This window comes from Sapajus apella, unplaced genomic scaffold (genome assembly GCF_009761245.1).
Source record: "Sapajus apella isolate SASKATOON/1434 unplaced genomic scaffold, GSC_monkey_1.0 scaffold56, whole genome shotgun sequence".
NCBI classification, from domain to species: Eukaryota; Metazoa; Chordata; class Mammalia; order Primates; family Cebidae; genus Sapajus; species Sapajus apella.
This window is the reverse complement of record NW_022436996.1, coordinates 11,672,696-11,689,420: the sequence shown is the minus strand read 5'-3', so window position 1 is coordinate 11,689,420 and position 16,725 is coordinate 11,672,696. Positions and strand designations below refer to the sequence as shown.

At 34.9% G+C, this 16,725-nt stretch overlaps 1 protein-coding gene and 1 long non-coding RNA gene across 2 annotated transcripts in view; both read left to right on the top strand.

The window, feature by feature from the left end:
• Window positions 1-16,725, top strand: part of CNTNAP2 (contactin associated protein 2) — a 2,272,324-nt gene that overhangs the window by 394,148 nt on the left and 1,861,451 nt on the right. The window lies entirely within an intron of this gene.
• LOC116528058 lies at window positions 232-1,602 on the top strand. The gene is made up of 2 exons (XR_004258833.1): window positions 232-1,341; window positions 1,460-1,602. It is a non-coding gene; the product is annotated as an uncharacterized LOC116528058 (long non-coding RNA).

The following is a 16,725-nucleotide window of genomic DNA, read 5'->3' as shown; positions in this document are numbered from 1 at the left end:
TAAACTTCATTAAATAGCAATGTCTAATTATTTTGTTATATAGCAATATTTTGTCAGCAACGTTGATTGGATTCCAACAAATCTTCTTTCAACAACAGATAAAGAAATGCAATATTTCACTGTTATGCATTTTTCTAATGTATAATGTCAGTCTTTTTTTCTCAAGTAGTAATTAAAACTTGCTTTGAAAAATACCAGTGTAACCTAAAACTATTATATTCCTAAAAGTACTTAGATTAAGGAGGAGGCAAGAAAACAGCATAGGAACTACAAGGGATTGCATTCCAGACAGACATGGTCCTGGCTTCTGCATCTGTCTCTTGGTAGCTTTGTGACTGGTTGAAATGCTTAATCTCACCTTGTTTTAAATGAGATAAAATGAGGAAAACAGCATTTACCTCACAGTCTGATAGGAGAGGTAATAACATAATGCATTTAAATTATGTAGAACAGTGTGAGTATTATGATAGATGCCTAATAAATGTTAATTCCCCTTCTTCTCTTTGTTTTACTTTCTTTTACTTCTCCATCCCTAATTTTCTGATCATAACACTTCCAGGACAAAAGCAGCAAGGCGGAAATACTAAGACAGTTAAGAAGATCCAGTGAGAAAAACTCATATAGAGAAGACAAGATTGTTGAAAATTCTAATCATTTCACTGAAACTGATGTTTGCTCGAAACAAATATTACTCATAAAAATGGCTGCTGTGGTTTATTTAGGAAGCAAAGTGTAATATTTACAAGGGCAGAGAGGGTAGCATGAGAATGAAGAGAGCTAGTGAAATCTGACCTTTGGTGAGCTGGCACTGTTTAGTAAATCTTCCTTCCCTCAGTGAAAGGGATTAGCTTCCAGTACAGTTAATTCCACCTGGAAGAGAAATATCAGAGCTTTAGCCCTGAGGGATATTGCTCTACAAGCCCAGGTTCTTTTCAGATTATTCTGGTTGATTAAACAAACAGGGAAATAACCCTTTTAAGTTTGTACATATATTAGGAATCGGAGTAGGCATATAAGCATCACTGTACAACCAACAAAAAGTATGTCAAAGCAACATACAATTTAAATTAATGTAGTTGTAAATAATAATGGTTATTTTTCAAATGATCTATTTGATTGGTATACGTGCTTTTTCACTCTTGTCCCACCAGTGCCATTAGCTCTAAGGAAAGGACTGTAGACTACACTCACTGCTGATGTTTAGATTATGAAGGGAAAGAAACAATAGAGAAGATAAGAATGGAATTTTAAACAGCAGAGGACTAAGAAGACAGGGCAGTATGTATTATGTTGTTACGTTCCCAGGATGTAGGTCTGGAAAACTAATGATAATTTTTTGGTGTTGGTGATTAGAACTAAGGGAAGAAAAGGTAGCAGGTGAATCTCACTGTATTCTCTAAGGTCATTCCAGAAAGCTTGTGTCTTTATCATTAATCCTATTGTCTATTAGCATATACAGTTAGGAGCTAATATCAAATTTGTTCAGTGAAATTTATAGAATGAAAGACTTTTAGGGCTGCTAAGAGGGCTAATAAGTCATATAGTTTAGAATTCTCAGAAAGTTAAAAACCTTATGAGAAATTTCCATTGGCTCAAATCAGATGAGAATAAAACTAGATCGTACATGTCTTAATATTCATCCTAGGGGACTCGCCAGGACTGAACTCTTCTTTATTGACTGATTAACCATTTTCCAACTCACTAATTAGGCAAACCAGAATGTTTGTATGTTCCCTGTGTGTGACTATCTGCATTGTAAATTCACCTAACCTAATTGTGTTGTTTACAATTGATACGTTTATTTTTGTTATCCTTTGGTATCCTTAGAGGTGAGAGTTACAGTTCTATTTCCCGATCACACTACCCTCTCATGTTAAAATGAGAGAAAAATCACAATCAAATTCTGCAACACTTTCAAACACTTATTAGCAATCAAACAGATAAAGTAATACAGGCTACCCTGTAAGTTTAATTAAGTCTCAAACTTTTGTATTTTTGAGTGCTGCAACAAATTGCAGGCATGATACTTCACTTAGATAGAGGTGGCAGCTTTCTATTGGCAGGACCTGGTTACCATGTAGCTGGAATCGGGCCAAATCATCTTCTGGAGAGGTTGCTCTTAGGACCTTAGACAATTTACAGCCTGAGGCACCGGGGTAAAGTGTGGAAGTGACAAGCTAGGTGGTGGGACACTATGTACACATGACAGAGGCCCCACATAGCATCTTAGCAAGTCCACATGTTTTGTGTCACTAATGAAACATTTCAGTAATGAGAAATCATTGCCCCTCTGCATGACGATAATGAAGTTTTTGAAGGTTATTAGATGTCAGCATAGTTGATGTGTTATAAGAACCACAGCTGGCGCTGGGCGCGGTGGCTCACGCCTGTAATCCCAGCACTTTGGGAGGCTGAGGCGGGTGGATCATGAGGTCGAGACCATCCTGGTCAAAATGGTGAAACCCCGTCTCTACTAAAAATACAAAAATTTAGCTGGGCATGGTGGCGTGTGCCTGTAATCCCAGCTACTCAGGAGGCTGAGGCAGGAGAATTGCCTGAACCGAGGAGGCAGAGGTTGCAGTGAGCCGAGATCGAGCCATTGCACTCCAGCCTGGGCAACAAGAGCGAAACTCCGACTCAAAAAAAAAAAAAAAAAAAAAAAAAAAACCACAGCTGGCGTGTACTTTTTTAAACACCACTTTATTTAGGTATGACTGGCATAGAAAAAAATTTCATATTTAATGTATTCAACTCGACAGGGCTGGAGATAAATATGGACCCTTGAAACCAGCACCACAATCTGTCATAAACCTATCCTACTTCAAACTCTCTTTGAACTCTCCTTCTGCCTTTTAATTTATTGATTATTATTATTTTGTGGGGGAAATAAGAACATTTAATGTAAGATCTACATCCTTAGCCAATTTTTAAGCATGCAACACAGTATGGTTGACCCAAGGTAGATGCTGTATCTCTAAACTTCTTCAAGTAGGAAAACCAAACTTTGTATTCTTTGATTAACACTATCTTCTCCCATCTCTCTCCTGACCCCACCCCCGGCAACTATCATTCCACTCTCTGCCTCTAGAGCTTAACTATTTTAGATTCATCATATAAGTGATATAATGTGGTATTTGTTCTTTGTCGGGCTTATTTAACTTAGCACAGCATCTACCAGGTTCATCTCTGTTGCCTGAATGTGGGATTTTGATTGGCATCTCAAATGCTGACAACCTCTGCAGTGTGTTTATTGTATTAGAGTTTTTCAAAGACTTACCAACTGTTCCATAAAACTAAGACACATACAAAATCATGTTTTTAAAAATATACAACGAACAAGTTTTAGACAGGAGAAATACATTTTGAGATCTACACAGCAGAATGACTGTACTCAATAATAACATATTGGGTATTTCAAAATAACTAAGAGTAGGTTTCATATGTCTGACCATTAAAATGATTGGTAAGTTAAGCAATGGATATGTTAATTATCTTGATCCAATCATTTCAAACTGTGTGTATAAATATATATATATATATATATATATATATATATATATGTATCCTATAAATGTGTATAATTTATCAATTAAAATAATATTAATTAGGCCGGGCACAGTGGCTCACACCTGTAATCCCAGCACTTTGGGAGGCCCAGGTGGGTAGATCACAAGGTCAAAATATCGAGACCATCCTAGCCAACATGGTGAAACCCCCCCACTAAAAATACAAAAATTATCTTGGCATGATGGTGTGCACTTGTAGTCCCAGCTACTCAGGAGGCTGAGGCTGGAGAATCGCTTGAACCTGGGAGGCGGAGGTTACAGTTAGCCGAGATCGTGCCACACGGCACTCCAGCCTGGTGACAAGGCAGACTCTGTTTCTCTCTCTCTCTCTCTATATATATATATATATACACACACATATATATATATATACACACATTTGTGTGTGTGTGTATTTAAAAATAAAAACAGAAAAATCTATTTCCTATATAAAAGGCATTATATAAATTATTGTGAAAAGCTCATATATAGCAGATTATTTTTTGAATATCATAAGTTTTATATTTACTTTAATCATATTTTGAATATATTTCAGCTTTTTGTTAATCATCCATTCTCCTTGTTTTACACAATGTCAAAGACTATTTCATTTTGCTTTGGATAAATAAGTTTTATTTGATGAATGCTGTTGTCATTTAACTTACACACAAAAATAACACAATTATATTAAATAGACGGAACTGAAATTCCCTTCTCCTTCCTACACACCCACACATTTACATATCTATACTTTATCATGTCCTCTTCCCACAAATTATAATTTCAGCCATTTTTTCTGTATTTAAAATGAGTAATTATCTTTCACCAGTTAAAACACCTTTATTTGCTTGCAGAAACATTATCATTTTCTAATAAAACAGTAGCAGACATTGCAGTAAATTCCAGCTAGAATTTGGTTACTATATTAATCTCCCTTCCCATCACTGAATTCCTTTGCAGGGTAATTAGATTGTTATATGATTCTATCTTGCTTCCAACAAGATAGAATGTAGGCAGGAGGAAAGTCCGTTAAATAAGGTGTTCTGCTTGATGGCTTCTTTATAATGTCGATGAGTTTGTGCAAGTACAAATAAAATTACATAAATTATTCTCAGTCATTAGAGGTTTAAGAAAACAGATTATTATGATGGTGTATATACATCTATATGTATAGATGCATATATGTGTGAGTTTCTTAAAAGTATTTCATATATGGCTAAGCATTTATTCAGCCTTTTCAGGTCCATTCTAAGATGCTGTTATGTATATCATTCACAGTTATCAACCTAAGCTCTAGTCTAGCTGATCATGAATTCCCTTCAGAAGTCTGTTATATTTGAAGAGGAGAAAGAGATGAAACTTTTGCATCAAGTGAGTAGAGTGAGAATATGACAGTTTTCATATTTATACAGTGATGCCTGACTTCTTTAAATAGAAGTTCTTGACCTTCCCTTTGTCTTTTTCTAACCAAGAAAATGCAAGCCCCTTCCATTGCCTATCTCTGGCAGCATCTAGTACTTCTCTCTATTCCAACGCTTCAACATACTCTTCTGTGATTGTTTCATAATCTATTGGTCTTTCTCTTTCATGTCAGTTCAAGGGATCTTGTCTTATTTTTTTATGGTTGCCTTATCAGAATAGTTCCTGGTGAACTGGATTTACTGAATGCTGGAACAATTCCAGGTTTATTGCATAAGGAATTCAGTGAAACCTTCCTTAAGATCACAACTCTAGTGTCAATTATATATTACAAACACACAATCATAAACATTTTTAAAAACGTGTCTGCATTGTAATGTCAAAGGTAAAAAGAAATTGCCCATGATTGTCCAGGTTGTCTTGACCATCCTTAAGAGTGCCTTCTACATTTCCCTTCCATATTTTCTTTAATAATAGAAAATTGTGTAGAAGACAGTAAAAAAGGACTCACCCCCTCCATGTCAATATGCTTTTCAACCACCCACTGAAGGCACTACCTAAATTTTACAACCAGAATTTACCTGAATGGCCAGCATATGTAAAAGGGGTCATTACGAAGGTACAACACACATGTCAGTGCAGAGAGATCCTTCCGAAACAGATTACACTAAGGTCAGGCACTGTGGCTCCTATCTGAAATCCCAACACCTTGGGAAATCAATGCAGATGGATCGCTTGAGCCCAGGAGTTCCAGACCAACCTGGGCAACATAATGAGGCCCTGTTTCTACATTTTTAAAATTTTTAATTAGCAGGATGTGGTGGCAAACACCTATAGACCTACCTACTTGGGAGGCTGAGGCAGGGCGGTCACTTGAGCCAGGGAGTTGCAGGCTGCAGTGAGCCGTGACTGAACCACTGCACTCACACTTGTTGACAGAACCAGACCCTGTCTCAAAACAAAAAACGTAACAAAGGAACTTCACAAAATTACAACGACCTCCTGCTAACTGTAATCAATAATACTAGTGGTGAAAATGATTGATATGAAAATTCCAGCAACTTTTAAAAATAAAAGTTATTCCTACAATTTGTTGTTGTTGTTGTTGTTGTTGTTATTTTTGAGACAGCGTCTTGCTCTGTTGTCCAGGTCAGAGTGCAGTGATGCAATCATGGCTGACTGCAGCATCAAGCTCCCCAGGCTCAAGTGATCCTCCCACCTCAGCCTCCTGAGTAACTGGAACTACTGGCACACACCATGGTGCTCAGCTAATTTTTGTATTTTTTGTAGAGATGAGGTTTTGCAATGTTGCCCAGGCTGGTCTTGAATTCCCGAGCTCAAGCAATCTTCCTGCCTTGGCCTCCTAAAGTGCTGAGATTACAGGAGTGAGCCATGGCACCTGGCCCAAAAACATGTTTGAATCTCCTTGTTTGTAAATCACTACTGACCACTTAAAGTTTCCACTGATCGCTTAAACAGAGGACTTAAATAAGTTATAAAACTGTTCTGGCTTTTTAATAGATTTGACATAAAAGACTTTCACATCATAATAGATTTATTTTATATATGAGTGAGTTTTTCTTTTTGGGAAAATGATATTAAAATAAATTTTACTCATGTATTTTAAAGGATTTAGTATTTGTTTGATAGAGTAAGTTTTAAAAGTAAGAATCTAGTCTTCCATTAATTAAAACTTGTTCTAAGTGATTAAAATGTTAGCCTTTCAATTTTAAATACCAAATATAGAAAACAGACATGTTACAGTAATTTACAGAATGTGTATTTGATAAACAGAACTTAAACTGAGCAAGGAAAAACATGACACATTTAAAGGCAAATACATAATAAATGCTAAAATGTGCTAGTGATATTCTGACTTTAAAGGAATATTGATTAAATTTATTAAGACTGGGATTTGTCTCAACACTTAATGACAACTATGATTTAACATTAATTAAATTATGTTTAACACTACTGTGCATGCCCTTGAAACCTCAGTCAAATTATGTCATCATTATCCTTCATTTTTATGAAAATGAAATAAAAAGTGCAGTTTCCAAAAGTTTTTTTTACTAAATCTATAGCTAATATTGAATTTAAATTTCTATGCTTTTTTGTTTGATCAAAAAGGAATTTTACAATTTAATTTTTTGAAACCGAAACTTCAAACCAGTGAAGATATAATTTAAGCCTGCCATTTTATTTATTATTATTACCTAAATATAATATTTATATGCCTGAACTACACAGCAGATACTCTATTGGGTTTTTAATATACAGAATCACATATACATATTCCCCTAGCTTGTGAGAAAGCACTCTCATATTACAGACAGAGAATAAAGCTTTAGAGAAATCAACTTGTCCTAGGTTACATAGCTAGTTGCAGACACAAAATTTTAAATCACTTTTATATGACTCTAAAAGAAAATATGGAAGTTAACTGACTAACTTTGCAGTTAAGTTTGCAGGAATACCCTGTGAAACAGAGACCTCTGTTACAACCAAGTGTTTTGCTTTGTTGCTGTTCCTTGACTATGACCAATGCTGTCAATTCTGCAACTATATTCTTGCATTTCCTCATGGCTAGAAGGTCTCATTTTTTTACCCCATCCTTTAAATATTATTCACCCTTCAAAGCCAACTGAAAGCCACATATTCAGAGAAGACTTCCAAAGACCATTATACTATGAACTATCCTATCCCAGCTTTTACCTTTCTCATTTGGGAACTTAGAGACTCATCTTATGGTATAATTAATAGTGCATATCATCAGAACCGTGAGACAGAACATGCTGTCTACTTTTTCGTTACCCTCCAGAGAGCATCTTATAGAAATGGGCACACAGAAATGGTCTAGTCAATATTTATTTACTACCAGTAGCTGGTACCTGGAAACATTCTTAGTAGTCTTGGTTTCCCTGGAGTCTTAATATAATATAGTACAGCCAGTGACCTGTTTGGTTCACAGAATTTAAGTAAACTTCTTGATCTTATGGCGTCTACTAGCACCATGAGAACAGGCAATGCAATATCTTAAGACCAGTTCAAAGGAATTAATTTTGAGAAAAGCTTATAGAGGTTATGCTACTTTGCCCTTCACAGAATCTTTCATTTCAGCCACAAACCCATATTATCAATTCCCTTCATAAGCTGTAAATGACTTGTCAAGAAAGATAATAACAGTCAGCCAATAAATGGAACATTGTCTCCCTAATTCATTCAGAGATGTTTGCCCATGGATATACTGTCTGGTGATCTTGCCTTATAATATGTTGGGCCCAGAGATACTGCTGATCTTCCCCTCTCATGTCCAGCATTATATTTAAGTCAAATATCCATATTCTGTAAATTCTACACATCAACAAGTGGGCAAGGCTGGAGATCCAAGTTCTTATTATTTAATCAACTAATCGGAAAGGAAGTTAGAGCTGATATTTAGAAGTTCTGTTAACATTTTGAAATAAAAGAAAATGTACAATTTCTCAGAAGAAAAGTATCTTGGGAACACAGAGAGCAGCTACACAGACAAAAGTAGGGCTAATAATGAATTTTTACATCTTGATACTTCAGAGAGGCAACATTACTTAGTACACATGAGCTGGGCATGGTGGCTCATGCCTGTAATACCTGCACTTTGGGAGGCCTAGGTGGGCGGACCACCTGAGGTCAGGAGTTTGAGACCAGCCTGGCCAAAATGGTGAAACCCCGTCTCTATTAAAAATAAAAAAAATTAGCTGGGTACGGTGGTGCATGCTAATAATCCCAGCTACTAGGGAGGCTGAGACAGGAGATCGCTTGAACCCGGGAGTTGGAGGTTGCAGCGAGCCAAGATTTTGCCAGTTCACTCCAGCCTAGGGAACAAAGAGTGAAACTCCATCTAAAAAAAAAAAAATCCTGTGGTTGAAGTTTTGTTCAACTCTTTATTCTCAATATTACCTTAGACAAATAAAATAATTAACTTCTCTACACCTTTATTACTTTATCTATATCTGTGTCTGTTGGGTTACAGAGAGGGTAGCTATGACAGTTAAACTAGATAATCTCTGGCACAGAGTAAATATTTAATATGCAAATTTTATATATATGATATATGTTAGAGTTATAAATTATATAACAAATGTAGTAGTTTACATAAGTATTATATAATGCAACATGTAATATTATATAGTGTAATATATAGTATATAAATATATAAAAATTAAAAATATGTATAAACATATATTTAGAATAGCTTACTTCAATTTTGTTTGAGGAACTCACTTTTTGGCTGTCCACAACTTAAGAAGAAATGGATCATTGGTAGATTTTCAGTCTGTTAATGAATGGATTTCTTCTTTTGCCAATTTTCTTTTCTTTTCTCTGGGAACACTCAAGGAAAATTAGACAGTTGCTGTATTTAAGCTATTTTCTAATTTGGATTTATAGTCTTGGCCTTAGAAGCCTGACCTCCCTCCTGGACTTCAATTACATGATTTTGTGTCTTTGTGTCAGAACATATTTTAGAATCCAGAAGCTACCATCAATGATATCTAGGGGTAGGCAGATTTTCATGTGTACTTCCACATATTATGTGTCCCTGAAGACAAACGGCAGGATTTATAAACTGAATAAAGCTAGAAATGAGAAGGAAAGAAATAAGATCTAAATCTAATAAAAGGCAATCAGAGTTACACAAACAGATTGACAAGCCAATAAGTCCAAGGTTCAGATGGACTTTGGTAAACAGTCCTGGTAATTTTGGGCATCTAAATTAAGTGATAATTTTTCCTGAAAAATTTCATTGACAAAACCTTGTCATATAGCCTGTGTTGCCTTCCTCCACTCAGGATCATGCACTTAATTCTATCATTTGAAATTCATAATTAGTAGGTCATCTTTTAATTGTGCTTCCTCCTTTTAATTGTGCTTCCTCTGTTCATGGCCACCTTGTCCTTTTCCCACACACCACAGCGGCCCCAGCACAGTGATATCCATCCCCCTATATTTTTAGTCCTTTTTTTTTTTTTTTTTTTTTGACTTTACAACTACTGTATCCCATGCCTTCATCTCATGACCCATTGCTGGTTTAAAAAATGAATACTGGATCACCTAACAACTCTGGAGAGAGCATTGACACCTATCCCTTCCATTTTCCTGATGAGAAAACAGCTACAAAGACATGCGTGTCAGACAGTACCAAATATATTTACAAAAACAAATAATGTGTTTATAGTATTGAGTAGTTTACAAAATATGTTTACATATATCATTGAATTTGATCCTCCTAAGAACCCCATAAGCAAAGTAGGGTATCTTATTATACCTATATAAGAGACATGTATCTTTTATGTACATATACATATATATATATACACGTATATATAAGACAAGTTTAGACTTTGGGTAAACTTCTAGCCATGTGATCTTGAGCAATCACTTAACTTCTAGATGTCAGTTTCTTATCTATGTGTGTGTGTGTGTATATATGTGTGTATATATACATATGTATGTATACATATACATATATATACATATATATGTATACATACACATATATATGTATATAATACATATATATACACATATATGTGTATATATACATATGTATGTATATATACACACATATATATACATATATATGTATACATACACATATATATGTATATATACACACATATATATACACACACACACACATAGATAAGAAACTGACATCTAGAAGTTAAGTGATTGCTCAAGATCACATGGCTAGGAGTTTACCCAAAGTCTAAACTTAGGTCTTCTGACTTCGAATCTACTGTTTCTTCCACTATAATATTTCCATCTGCTTTTTCCTTTCACTCTGTCTTATTATTTTCACTAAATTTAAGTTACCCTTTCCATCTTGGTCAATACTAGAGTTAGATATTTGTAAAGTTAAACCCGTACACACACACATGACATTAAGGGCAAGATTTATACTTCCAAGGTTTCTGAGAGGTACAGCTTACACAAGGCAAGTCTTTTGTAAGAAATTTTATAGTTCTTCTTATTCACGTGCTGCATACACATTTTCAATTCCAACTATTGGTATAATTTAAAGAAATTCAATTAAAAAGAAAAAAATAAGGATTCCTCTTTAGGTATTTATTCTGTTGATCTGAAAGTATATTCATAGCCATTTTCTTTTTTGTTAATATTAAATAACAGATCCCTTTCCAGGGACCCTTTCCAATGATCTGTTACGTGTAGTGCATGTTAGAGTTAATGAGCTAGTACTACAATTTCAGAGATAATAAAGGTATAGGGTTAAGGAACTCACATTGCTATGCTTTCTTATTCTGTTTGAAGCAATTTGCTTTTTTAAAAATAGAAAATCAGGGTAAAGCTAGTGAATAAGACTGATTAGATGCAGAAAACTACTTGTGCTCTATAGGTAAATTAGGAAGTTTGTTGCTACAAAAAACATCCCTTCAAAATGTAGGCATATAAAATGATTTTTAAAGTTGTTAGAAGGAATCTGCACATGAGCTGTTCATTTTCTATTTAGAATAAATGACGTGAATGATTTTGACTCCTTCCTCCCTGTGGCCCATGTCATGCTTCAAATATGAAAGGAAATAAGACTGCAAGCTTTAAGGAAAAGATAAACCCTGATGCCTGCTATATTTGCAGAGTAATCAAGGATTGTGGTATATTTATCCCATTTCCTCACTCCTCCCTTCTTGTTATTTCTCTCTTCCTCATCAAAACACTCACTTTTCACTGAATCCTTGCAAATTAGCCTCTCATGCATATTCACTGGCAGATCACACAGTGATTGTGTAATGGCTGCAGCCTCCTTGCAGTTGAGGTACAGTGGGCCAGGCCCCCACCAGGCAGGTTGCCTGTTGCCGGTGTAGGCTCTTGGCAGTGAACATCAGCTTTGTTATTACAGCTGGGTGCTGCAGTTCTTGAACTAGCATCTTCATTCTTTTTAAAGATAACATCATATTTTTAATGAGAGTGAATTCATAGCAATACATGTTATCTAATGTTATCTAACTCACAACTGGAATTCTCCTAAGGCAATATGACTTTTCATATTTTTAATGAAGACTCTATCTTTCAATTTCCATGAAGCAAGTGACTAGATATTTTGTTATTTCATAGGAAAATAAAAGACATCTCATAGTTCTTTTTTCTTTAAGAATTATTTATCACCTGCCAAGCGCAGTGGCTCAAGCCTGTAATCCCAGCACTTTGGGAGGCCGAGGCAGGTGGATTAGGAGGTCAAGAGATTGAGACTATCCTGGTCAACATGGTGAAACCCTGTCTCAACTGAAAATACAAAACATTGGCTGGGCATGGTGGCGCGTGCCTGTAATTCCAGCTACTCAGGAGGTTGAGGCGGAGGTTGCGGTGAGCCGAGATCGCGCCATTGCACTCCAGCCTGGGTAATGAGTGAAACTTCGTCTCAAAAAAAAAAAAAGAATTATTTATCAGGTTTTTAGACTTTTAGTGGAAGGGATTTTATCTTGAAATAATCCACTGAAAAAGTAGAATATTTACAAATAACATAGTTGGATTATAACCCTCCCCCTTGCAAATTTATTTTTGTATCATCCTCCTAGAAAGATCTTCGTTGTATAAGGATTCTTTTGGACTTTTGCATCTGACTTAACAACTAAAAGAAAAATATCCATCCTCTAACGTACACATATACCTCATGTTTGCTTTGTATTGATGAAATTATGGCTGCCTTTACTTTTACAGCAACTGACTAGAACTACACAGGAAACCTTAGTCATTTCCCTCCTGGTTTAAGTGATGGGATATAATTATGCTTTATAGTTCTGAGGAGATAATAAAATTGCATAACAAAAATGAAATTGAGCACAAACTTCTGCCACCCTTTTGTAATAAACAGTGTAAGAACAACACTAGACATGAGAATGATAAGAATGTGTAAGGAATCTTATGCATCACCTAGACTACATCTCTTGCCCAATACAGGAATTTATCTTTTGTCTGCCTTGGCATACTGCCTTCTTTCTCAACAAAAGTTATTTTTAAAAAGTCACGTAATAATATATTTTATTCCATTTTTTATCTTAAAGGATCATGTGTTCAATAAAAGGAACAATTAATAGGTATATGAACACTGTCAACAAAATTGTTTAAAACAATAAACTTAGATTTGAATATCAATTTAATTAAATTTGAAAATATGATAGCAAAAATATTATAGTCTTAATTATTAGACTGTAGTTTACCTCTCTGCATTGCATTTGAGGAGAAATTTTAAAGTAGAATTATGCTTTGAGATAATTTAGTTTTACTTGAATTTATTGTTGCACTAAATTATCAAGCTATATTTTCTTTCCTGATTAATGTAAGTAGTGTCAAACATATATCAGAAAACATACTAAATCAGCACTTTAACTTTTAAAAATAGTTTTATTATTGCCATGTGGTTTAAAACTTAGCTTAATTCAAACAGATATAATTTTGATTTGGAACATTTTTATATATTACGGTATTTTTTAAATTTGACAATATAGAAAAGTAGAATTTACTCCAAATTTTCTATTTCAAGATATGTGTATACCTTAATCCAATTAGCACCTAAATTCTAACTTATCTTGGCATATAGTATGAATAGTCAGAACACCAGCATCTTGACCACAGAGGTGATTGGATAGGTCCACCCATGTTGAGTAGAGCCAGATGGTTTCTTTCAACTTTGGGCTTTCCAAAAGATATAGTAGAGATGACAGAAGGATTGATGAAAGGCTGAAACCATGCTATGAACAGCATTCACAATTTGTTATTAAAAGTTTCTAATTAGGGTAGCAACAAAACCTTTAGTCAGATCCGGATGAGGCAGTATCTCTGGCTGGGTTCTTGTCTGTTTCTCCCCATCCCTTATCTGCTGTTTTCTTAATTTCCTGCAAAGAGGTAGACATTTTAGCCCACCTCTTTTGTTAATACAAATGAGCAGTTTCTTTATGTTGTCATTAATTTAATGATCATGTAGGATTATCAACCTCTTTCATTGCTTAGTGTTCAAATCTTGAAAACACTTTTTCACAGACTATGCTTGCTTCTGTTGCACTAACAATATTTGTTCCGATGTTCTACTTTAAATTATGCAGGTTTAAAATCTTATTATTATGCAACATGCTTGTGAAGGGCTGCCTATGGATTCTTGATTCAAAAATTCATGGTTTCTGCACCTCTGCCTCAGGAGAGGTTTTACAGATTCTACTGATTTTTTGTAAACAGAAACCAACTTTTCACCAGTGTACTACTAGGAAAACTCTTTCCGAATACTGCAAAGATGTTGGGCTTTGAAGCTAAACAGACTTGTGTTTGAATCCTGGTTCCCCCGTTTCCAGCTCTATGACCATAACAATTTTCTTCCTAAACGTAATGGAGATAATATGGTATAAATATTTATCCCAAGGTGTGGCTGTTAGAATTTTTTTATTTTTATTTTATTTTTTTTATTTTAATTTTTTTTTTTTTGAGACGGAGTTTCGCTCTTGTTACCCAGGCTGGAGTGCAATGGCGCGATCTCGGCTCACCGCAACCTCCGCCTCCTGGGTTCAGGCAATTTTCCTGCCTCAGCCTCCTGAGTAGCTGGGATTACAGGCACGTGCCACCATGCCCAGCTAATTTTTTGTAGTTTTAGTAGAGACGGGGTTTCACCGTGTTGACCAGGATGGTCTCGATCTCTTGACCTCGTGATCCACCCGCCTTGGCCTCCCAAAGTGCTGGGATTACAGGCTTGAGCCACCGCGCCCGGCCTGGCTGTTAGAATTAAATGAGATTATTTATGGGTGTCCCAAAGCAAATCACAAGCTCTCATCTTGCTTTTTCTCTGTGGTTACTTCTAAAGTTGGAAGTCATCACAGTGAAATTCTTTGTGCTATCTTCACCATGGGGATCTTTCTGTTTATCTATTCCATACCCACTTACATATATTTCACATTTCACACTTTATCTTGGGTAAAAAGAAAAGACTAGCTCCTGATATATTCCTCATGGATATTCTCATAAAAATTGGAGCGTTTCTTTTTCAGTAAAGTAAGTTAATCCTTTCCAAAGCTCTGATTATTAGCTCAGTACCCCATAGTATTATAGTTCTTTTTGGAAAATACTGCAATAATTTTCATTTTCATAAATTCAGTGGAAATTGAATTGTTCTAGTTAGTGTAGCCCAAAGCTTATGGACAACTTCAATGTGCACAGATAAGGGCAAAAGCATTTGTGCTGCTCCTTATGGATAATACTACAGAAAAAAAAAAAAAGGCAAAATTCCTATTCAGATAGGCAGATGGTCAAAAGAGTTTCCTACAGGATAGTGTAACGTGCAGTTTTATCTACATTGTTATAACTTCCCTACCTGACAAGACAGCATCAAGATTTGTTAATGAGATGGCCTCACAAGTGTATATTTAAATATTTTATGAAAAGCCATTGTAGCTTTCTATGGATCTGACAGTAATTAAATGCATGAGCTCCCAAGGCCTATTTCAGGGGCCACAGGTATATTTCTTTTTCCTTCCAAAGACATATCAAGGTGTACAAGTCACTGTACTGACTTGCAAGGACAAGAAATGTGCTTTTTCTCTAATTCATTCTGATATTAGCTATTGGAATTCTCCTTGCCCCATTTTAGCACTGTTTGTACATAAGTAAACCCCATTACTACAGAAAAAAAATCCATTATGAAACCTGAAGTGCTTCAATGCACTGGTCTGTAGACACAGCCCATTTATTTATTTTTTTACACTTCCACTTTGATTATCAAGGAGTAATCTGCTGATCAGCAAACACTGGCTAATGTAATATATAACTTTCTCTAATGGAACAGAATACACTGAGTAGGCATTTTTGAACAATCTGTTTTGATGTTTTGGTCCCACTATTCTAAATTTTGGGGACGCTCGTGTGAAGTTAATGCTTTATCTTATATCAAATAATTGATATCTGTATCTGTGGTCATTAAATATCATTTTTTAATCCAGAATTATTTTTTCCTGTACTAAGGATAAGATAAACATTGGAACTTAGGTGTTTTTATGAGACATCTAAAAATTGAATCAGGTATATCTCTCAGATGAATTTCATAATAAATGCACACATTTAACATTTTCCTCTTCAAATTCTAAAGGTTATTCTATATGGAATTGTCTATGTAGGCTATTGGTTGTAAATCTAGATTATCTTTTTAGGTTCTGTATGTTGACATGACATGTAAGGACTGATGTTGTGTGAACATTAATAATAATAAAAAATGTGACTTCCCTGTCAGCAATGGATTTGTATTTAATCATAAATATATTAATAATTAAACACTTTGAACATAGCCAAAAATTTGAAATAGGAAGTGAAACACTTAGGTAGTAAATGAGAATTTAGTCACAAAATACAGAGGTAATATTTTAGCTGACTCATCAGCATTTAGCCAAATAATCAGAAATGACTTAGATTTCAGTTACCTAAAAATTAAATCTAGTGATGTTTCAGATGTTTAGAAAATAATTTTCCTTAATGAAGAATTAGATACATTTCTATGTTGTAATAAAGAATGTAAGGAGACATTTTCTTGTAAATCTGGAAAAGATATTCCAGAATCTGTTTTGACTCATCAACTCTACTAGACTTTTTAGTTAAGTATCTGTTTTTAAGAAGACCTCATTCATGTGCTTAAAATAATACTGTTGACAGACTTTCTATGAGCTGTGGAAAGGATCACAAACTAATTTGAAGTATTATAATAAGGAATCTCCACTCTGCTCCTATATAGTGA